We start from the raw sequence: 7,836 nt of genomic DNA on the forward strand, positions 1-7,836 counted from the left end.
TTCTGCAGTAAGGACTATAGGTATTTGGCAATGGGGACTAGTGGGAATCGGATCTTCTGCTTACCTTTTCCCCAAAATGTGAAGTCCCTCCTGACTCTGGGCAGATATGATCTGGGAGAGAGAGATGGGCTGCAGAATCCACATGCCTCCATGCTGCCCTCCTGGAGATGCATCTCCACTTTCCCACTGCACTCCGGCACTCTCCCTTCAGCACTCCAGTCAAATCTTAACTGTTTATTCATTGTCTTGGTCCTTTCTTTTGAGGAGAATGAGCACCAGCCATCTCGAATTAGCCATATTGTTGACGTCACCTGGCAAACACAATTCTGATCTCTGCTTTTATGAGTTTAACATTTTTATTTTTATTTTTTGTTTTACACAGGGTCACTCTGTCACACAGGCAGGAGTGCAGTGGCACAATCACAGCCCACTGCAGCCTTGACCTCCTAGGCTCAAGCAATCCTCCCACCTCAGCCCCCAAGGTAGCCAGGACTACAGGCACACACCACCATGCCTGCCTAGGTTTTTGGAATTTTTGTAGAGACAGGGTTTTGCCATCTTGCCCAGGCTGGTCTGGAACTCCTGAGCTTAAGTAATCCACCTGCCTCGGCCTCCCAAAGTGCTAAAATTACAAGGATAAGCCACTGTGCCTGGCAAGTTTAACTTTTTAAAATTGTACATATAAGGCCAGGCACCATGGCTCATGCCTGTAATCCCAGAAATTTGGGAGGCCAAGGCAGGTAGGTTTCTTGGAGCTAAGAGTTCGAGACCAGCCTTGCCAACATGGCAAAACCCTGTCTCTACAAAAAAATACAAAAAATTGGCTGGGCACAGTAGCACATGCCTTTAGTCCCGGCTCCTCAGGAGGCTGAGGCAGGAATCGCTTGAACCTGGGAGGCCGAGGTTGCAGTGAGTCAAGATCATGCCACTGCACCTCAGCCTGCATGACAGAGCAAGACCCTATCTCAAAAAACAAAAAAGATTGCACATATAAGTGAGATCATATAGTATTTGACTTTCTGGGTCTCGCTTAACTTAGCATAATGCCCTCAAGGTGTATCCTATGGCAGGATTTCCTTCTTTTTTAAGGCAGAATAATATCCCATTTTATATTCACACACACACACACACATACACACACACACACACGAGGGGACTTCAAAAAGTCATGGAAAATTGAATTAAAAGATAAAAAGCAAAAATATAAGGTTTATTTCTCAACATAAACTCCATCGAAGTAGACATTTTTGTAAGCAATAATACCAGCTGATTAGTTCATCCCTAAAAAACTAAGGGTCCTGGAAATTTAACCACATCAATGTAGGTTTTTTGTTTTTTTGGTTTTTATTTTTGGTTTTCTTTACATTATTAACTTAAAAAAAGCTAGGTGCCTCTAAAGATTTAAAAGAAAAACAAAAGACTTAAAAGGAAACAAAAACACACCAATAGGAACCAAGTTAGGAAGCTCAGGTGGATGCCTAGTGATTTCCCATAGAAACTAACAAAATTGACCTTGATTAGAGAAAAGAGCAGGCCCATTATTGTGGTGGAGAAGGACTTTCTGGTGAAGTTTTCTCAGACATTTTTCTGCTAAAGCTTTGGTTAACTTTCTCAAAACAGTCTCATAATAAGCAGATGTTATCATTCTTTGTCCCTCCAGAAAGTTAACCAGCAAAATGCCTTGAGTATCCCCAAAAAAACTGTTGCCATGACCTTTGCTCTTAACCAGTCCACTTTTACTTTGATTAGACCACTTCCACTTCTTGGTAGCCATTGCTTCGATTGTTCTTTGTCTTCAGAATCATATTGGTAAGGCCATGTTTCATCTCCTGTTACAATTCTTTGGGAAAAAAAATCCTTCAGGATCTTGATCCCACTTGTTTACAATTTCTATTGAAAGCTCTGCTCTTGTCTGCAACTGATCTAGGCACAGCTGATCTTTTACACCCATCAAATAGAAAGTTTGCTCAACTTTAATTTTTCAGTCAGAATTATGTAAGCTGAACCAATTGAGATGTCTATAGTAGTAAATATTGTTTCTGCTGTTACTCATAGATCCTCTTCAGTTAGGGCACGAACGAAATGAATTTTTTCCTTGCAAATTGATGTGTATGGTCTGCCACTGTGGGCTTCATCTTTAACACCATCTCATCCCTTCTTAAAGTGACTTATCCATTTGCAAATTGCTGATTTCCTTGGGGCATTGTCCCCTTAAACTTTTTGTAAAGCATCAGTGATTTAACAATTCTTCCACCCAAGCTTCACCATAAATTTGATGTTTCTTCTTGCTCCAATTTTAGCAAAATTCGTGTTGCTCTAATAGAAGCTTTTTTCAAATGGATGTCCTTTTGAAACTTAGCACCTCAAACTAGATCTTGTTCAGACATGTTATAACAAATTAGTACCTCAAACTAGATCTTGTTCAGACATGTTATTACAAACTAGTACAGGTTTCTTTTGGTGCAAAAAGCTTTGAAAACCATACATAGTTTTTTTCATAACATGCATTTTTCATGAACTTTTTGAAGACCCCCTCATGTGTGTTTGTATCTCATATTTTCTTTATCCAGTCACATGTTGGCAAATAGTTAGATTATTTCTCTATCTTGGCCATTCTGAAAAATGCTGCAATAAACTTAGGGGTGCACACATCTCTTTAAGATATTGATTTTGTTTCTTTTGGATATTTACACAAGAGTGGGACTGCTGGGCATACGATATTTTTATTTTTAACTTTTTGAGGAACATCTATATTGTTTACCAATCTATATTTTATTTGAAGTGGTAAAACATTAAGAAGACTATGAAAGGTTAAGGTATGTATTGCAATCCCTAGATCAGCCTGTAGAAAAATAATACAAAGACTATAACCAAAAAAACAATATGAAAATGAAAGTAAATATAAATAAAAGTAATTGAATAATCCAAAAAAGACAAGAAAGAACAGAAGAACAAAGAACAGAAGTGACACACAGAAAACAAATAATAAAATGTAAACCTGAACTCAACCATACAAATAATTACATTAAAATGAAATGGTCTAAACCCACTAATAAAAAGACAGAGATCATCAGATTAGATAAATAAAATAAGACTCAACTACATGCTCTCTACAAGCAGCCCAATTTAAATATAATGATATAGATAGGTTAAAAGTAAAAAGGATGAGGCCGGGCACAGTGGCTCATGCCTGTAATCCCAGTACTTAGGGAGGCTGAGGTGGGCAGATCATGAGGTCAGGAGATCTAGACCATCCTGCCCAACATGGTGAAACCCCAACTCTACTAAAAAAAAAATACAAAAATTAGCTGAGCGTGGTGGCGTATGCCTGTAATCCCAGCGACTTGAGAGACTGAGGCAGAAGAATCACCTGAACCCAGGAGGAGGAGGTTGCGGTAAGCCGAGATCATGCCACTCTACTCCACCCTGGCGACAGAGCAAGACTCCGTCTCAAAAAAAAAAAAAGTAAAAGGATGAAAAAAGATACATGATGCAAATATTCATCAAAATAAATCCAGTGGGGCTATATTAATATCAAAGCCAACTTCAGAGCAAAAATTTCAAGATAAAGAGAGATACTACATAATAATAAAAGATTACAAACATTAAGAAAATACAGGCAGGACATGGTGGCTCACACCTATAATCCCATCACCTTGGGAGGCAGAAATGGGAGGATCGCTTGAACTCAGGGGTTTGAGACCAGCAAGGGCAACATAGGAAAACTCCCATCTCTACAAAAAATTTAAAAATTAGCCAGGCATGATGATGCATCCCTGTGGTCTCAACTACTCAGGGGGCCGAGATGGGAAGAGTGTTTGAACCTGGAAGGTAAAGGCTGCTGTGAACTGTGATTATGCCACTGCACTCTAGCCTGGGCAACAGAAAGAGATCCTGTCTCAAAAAAAAAAAAAAAAAGAAAGAAAGGAAGAAAGAAAGAAAGAAAGAAAGAAAGAAAGAAAGAAAGAAAGAAAGAAAATACAAAAATCCTAAATGTATATGCACATTAAAGATCTTCAAAATACATTAAGCAAAAATTGATAGATTTAAAAAAAGAAATACACAAATTCACAATGATGAGTTCAACACTCATTTCAGGGTAATCATATATAAAGGTCCTGAAAAAACTATCAACCAAATTGACATTTATAGAACACTCCATCAACAATAGCAAAATACATACCCTTTTCAAGAACAAAAGAATATTCATCAAGATACCAAATTGGAAAGACAACCCGTGTTCATATACTGAAAGACTTAATATTGCTAGATGATAGTGCCTACCAAATTGATCTACGAATTCAATATAATTCTTATCAAAATTTCAACTATCTTTTTGTTAGAAATTTATAAGTGATCCTAAAATATATATAGAAATGCAATGAACAAGGAATAGCTAAAATAATATTGAAAAAGAAGAAAAAGTTGGAGAACTCACACTTCCTGATTTCCAAATTTGCCACAAAGCTACAGTAATTAAGACACTATGTTTCTGGCATAAGAATAGACATATAGATTAATGGAATAGAACTGAGAATCCGTAAATAAACTTTCACATCTATGGACAACTGATTTTCAGCAAAAGTGCCAAGACAATTTAATGGAGAAAAAGAATGGCCTTTTCAAAATGCAGTGCTCAGACAACTAGATTTTCACATGCAAAATAATGAACTTGGACCCCTACCTCACACCATATGCAAAAATAACCCAAAATGAAACAAGGACCTAAAAGAAAGAGCTAAAACTGTAACATTCTTAGAAGAAAACAGAGATGCAACTCTCCATATCTTGGATTAGGCAATAGTTTCTTAGATATGACACCTAAAACACAAGAAGCTGATGAAAAATAAATATATGAGACTACATAAAAATTAAAAACGTTTATGTTTCAAAGGACGTCACCAAGAAAGTGAAAAAACACACAAAACAGGAGAAAACATTTGCAAATCATATATCTGATAAGAATCTAGTATCTAGAATATCTAAAGAACCTTTATAACTCAATAATAAAAAAGATCCAATTTACTAAATTCTATGTAGGCAAAGGATTTGCATAGACATTTCCCCAAAGAAGACATGCAAGTGACTAATAAGCATATGAAAAGACCTTCAACAACTTTCAAATTTCCATAGATGGAAATGTGTATTAAAACCACAATAAACCCAAATGTGGTGAGGTGCTCCTATAGTTCCAGCTACTTGGGAGGCTGACATAGGAGAATCACTTGAGCCCAGGAGTTCAAGGCCAGCCTGGGCAACACAGTGAGACCCCATCTCTTAAAATATATGTAAACACACACACACATACAATGAGATACCACTTCACACACATTAGAATGACTCAAAAGATAGATAATGACAAGTATTGATAAAAGTGTTATCTGCTTTGGAAAACAGTTTTGCAATTCCTAAATGTGCTAAACATAGAGTTACCCTATAACTTAGTAATTCCAGCCTCAAATATACACCCAAGAGAAAAGAAAATATATGTCCAAACAAAAATTTGTACATTAATGCTCATAGCCATTACTAATCATATACAAAAAGACAAAACAACTTAATGTCATTTAACTGATGAATGGATAAATAAAATGTGGTATATCCATATATCCATATAATGGAATATTACTCAGCCATAAGAAGGAAGGAACTACTGATACTTCATTTTCAAGTTTTGGATAAAACTTCAAAACAGGCTCAGTGAAAAAAGCCAGACACAAAACGCCACATATTATACGATTTCATTTGTATGAAATGTCCAAAATATGCAAATCCATAAAGATAAAGTAGATAATTACTTGCCTGGGGTTGGGAGGAGAGAATGGAGTTACTGCTATGGGTACAGAGCTTCTTTTAAAGGTGGTGAAAAATGATGTGGAATTAAAGAGGTAACAGCTGTGCAACCTTGTGAATAAAGTAAGAACCACTGACCTGTATGCTTTTAAATGGTTAACTTAATGGTACGTGAATTATCTCTCAATAAAAATAAAAAATATAGACCATATTCTGGCTTATAAACAAACCTTACCAAATTTAAAATAATTGAAGTTATACATAGTATATTATTTGACCATAACATAGCCAAACTAAAAATCAATAACAGAAACTTATATGGAAAATCCCCCAAATATTTGGAAACTAAATATCACATTTCTGGAGAACATACAGGTCAAAAAGGGAGTCTCAAAAGTAATTATAAAATATTTTGAATGGAATGAAACACAACATACCAAATTTTTTTAATGCAACTAAAGCCGTGTTTAGAGGAAAATCAATAGCATTATATGACTATATTTAAAAAGATGCAAGTTCTCTGACCAATAATATGCATTTTTTAAAATAAGTAAATTAAACCCAAAGCAAGCAAAAGTAAATAATAAAAAGTAGATATTAATACAAACAAAATCTATAGACAAAGATCAATAAAACCAAAAGCCCATTATTTGATGATATCAACAAATTGATCAATGTGTAGCCAAACTGACCAGTGATACTTACACAGAGCTGCTACCTACAGGCTGCGAAGAACCCAGGCCAGTTCATTTACCCTGAATGGGTTGCCCTTTAACTTCTCAGGGTTGCTCTTAACTTCTCAGGGTTGCTCTTTAACTTCTCAGACTGTTCCTGTTGAAAGCCAAAATTTTAACTCAGGCCAAATAAAGCATGAGGATACAGTAATCATAGTATAATATTTCTAAGCTAATGAGAATTCTTAAAACCTTTAGGTAAAAGAAACATCATCCTAACATTAAAAAGGAGGTAGAGGTAAGGGTTGCCTGGCTGTGCCTTAGAGAGATGTCTATCAAGAATTAAAAGACTTTTATTTTCCCAAATTTAAAATATTTTGGTTTCTAGTCAAGAAATCAACGAAAAATACTTTCTTCATGTAGCTAAACTAGTTCTTTGTGGAGATGTCAGGCAATCGTGGAATAATTTTTTTAACTTTTTATTTAAAATAATTTCCACCTTACCAAAAAAGCTGCCAGAATAATAAAAGTCTCATATATCCTTTATCCAGATTTACCTATTGTTAAAATTTTACTCCATTTCCTTTATCATTTACTCTCTCCCTACTCCTTTTCTCTCTCCACATGCATGTGCACACACACACATACACACACACGAGTATTACTTTACAGAACTGAGAGTAAGTTACAAATATCATAGCATTTTACCACTAAATACTTTGGTGTGTATTTCCTAAGAATATACCTGTTATCTTACATAACTACAGAACAGACACCTCTACATTGTTTTCATCAATCTATCATTTGTATTTCAATTTTGCCAACTGACCCAATAATAATTTCTTCTCCACTACAAAACCCATTTTAGGATTACGTATCACATTTTATTGTCATGTCTTTGTAGTTGGCTTTAATGGATCATTTTCACACTTTGTCTTTTATAACATTAACATTTTTGAAGAACAGTGTTTTTTTTTTAAACATGATTCCTCATTTTGGGTCTATCTGATATTTCCTCCTGATTAAATTCCAGTTATACATTCCCATCAGGAATATGAATGTGATATTGTATCCTTCTTAGCATATCACATCCAGAACAAGTGATGTTCATCTGCCTCCCCTTGGTAGGTTAATTTTGATCACACAGTCAAGGTGTTTCTTGGATTTCTCCTTTTTGTAGTGACCATTTTTTCCTTACAACTAGTAAGCAATCTGTGGGGACTTACTTTACAGTTATACAAATATCTTGCTGTTCATCAAAATATCTTCCTAGGTTTATCATCTGTTGATGATTTTTGTTTTCACTATGATGGTTGAAAAATTATTTTCTAATCTCAGCACTCTATCCTCTAACTCTCTCTCAGTCAGT

This window comes from Symphalangus syndactylus, chromosome 2 (assembly GCF_028878055.3).
Source record: "Symphalangus syndactylus isolate Jambi chromosome 2, NHGRI_mSymSyn1-v2.1_pri, whole genome shotgun sequence".
In the NCBI taxonomy this organism is placed as follows: Eukaryota; Metazoa; Chordata; class Mammalia; order Primates; family Hylobatidae; genus Symphalangus; species Symphalangus syndactylus.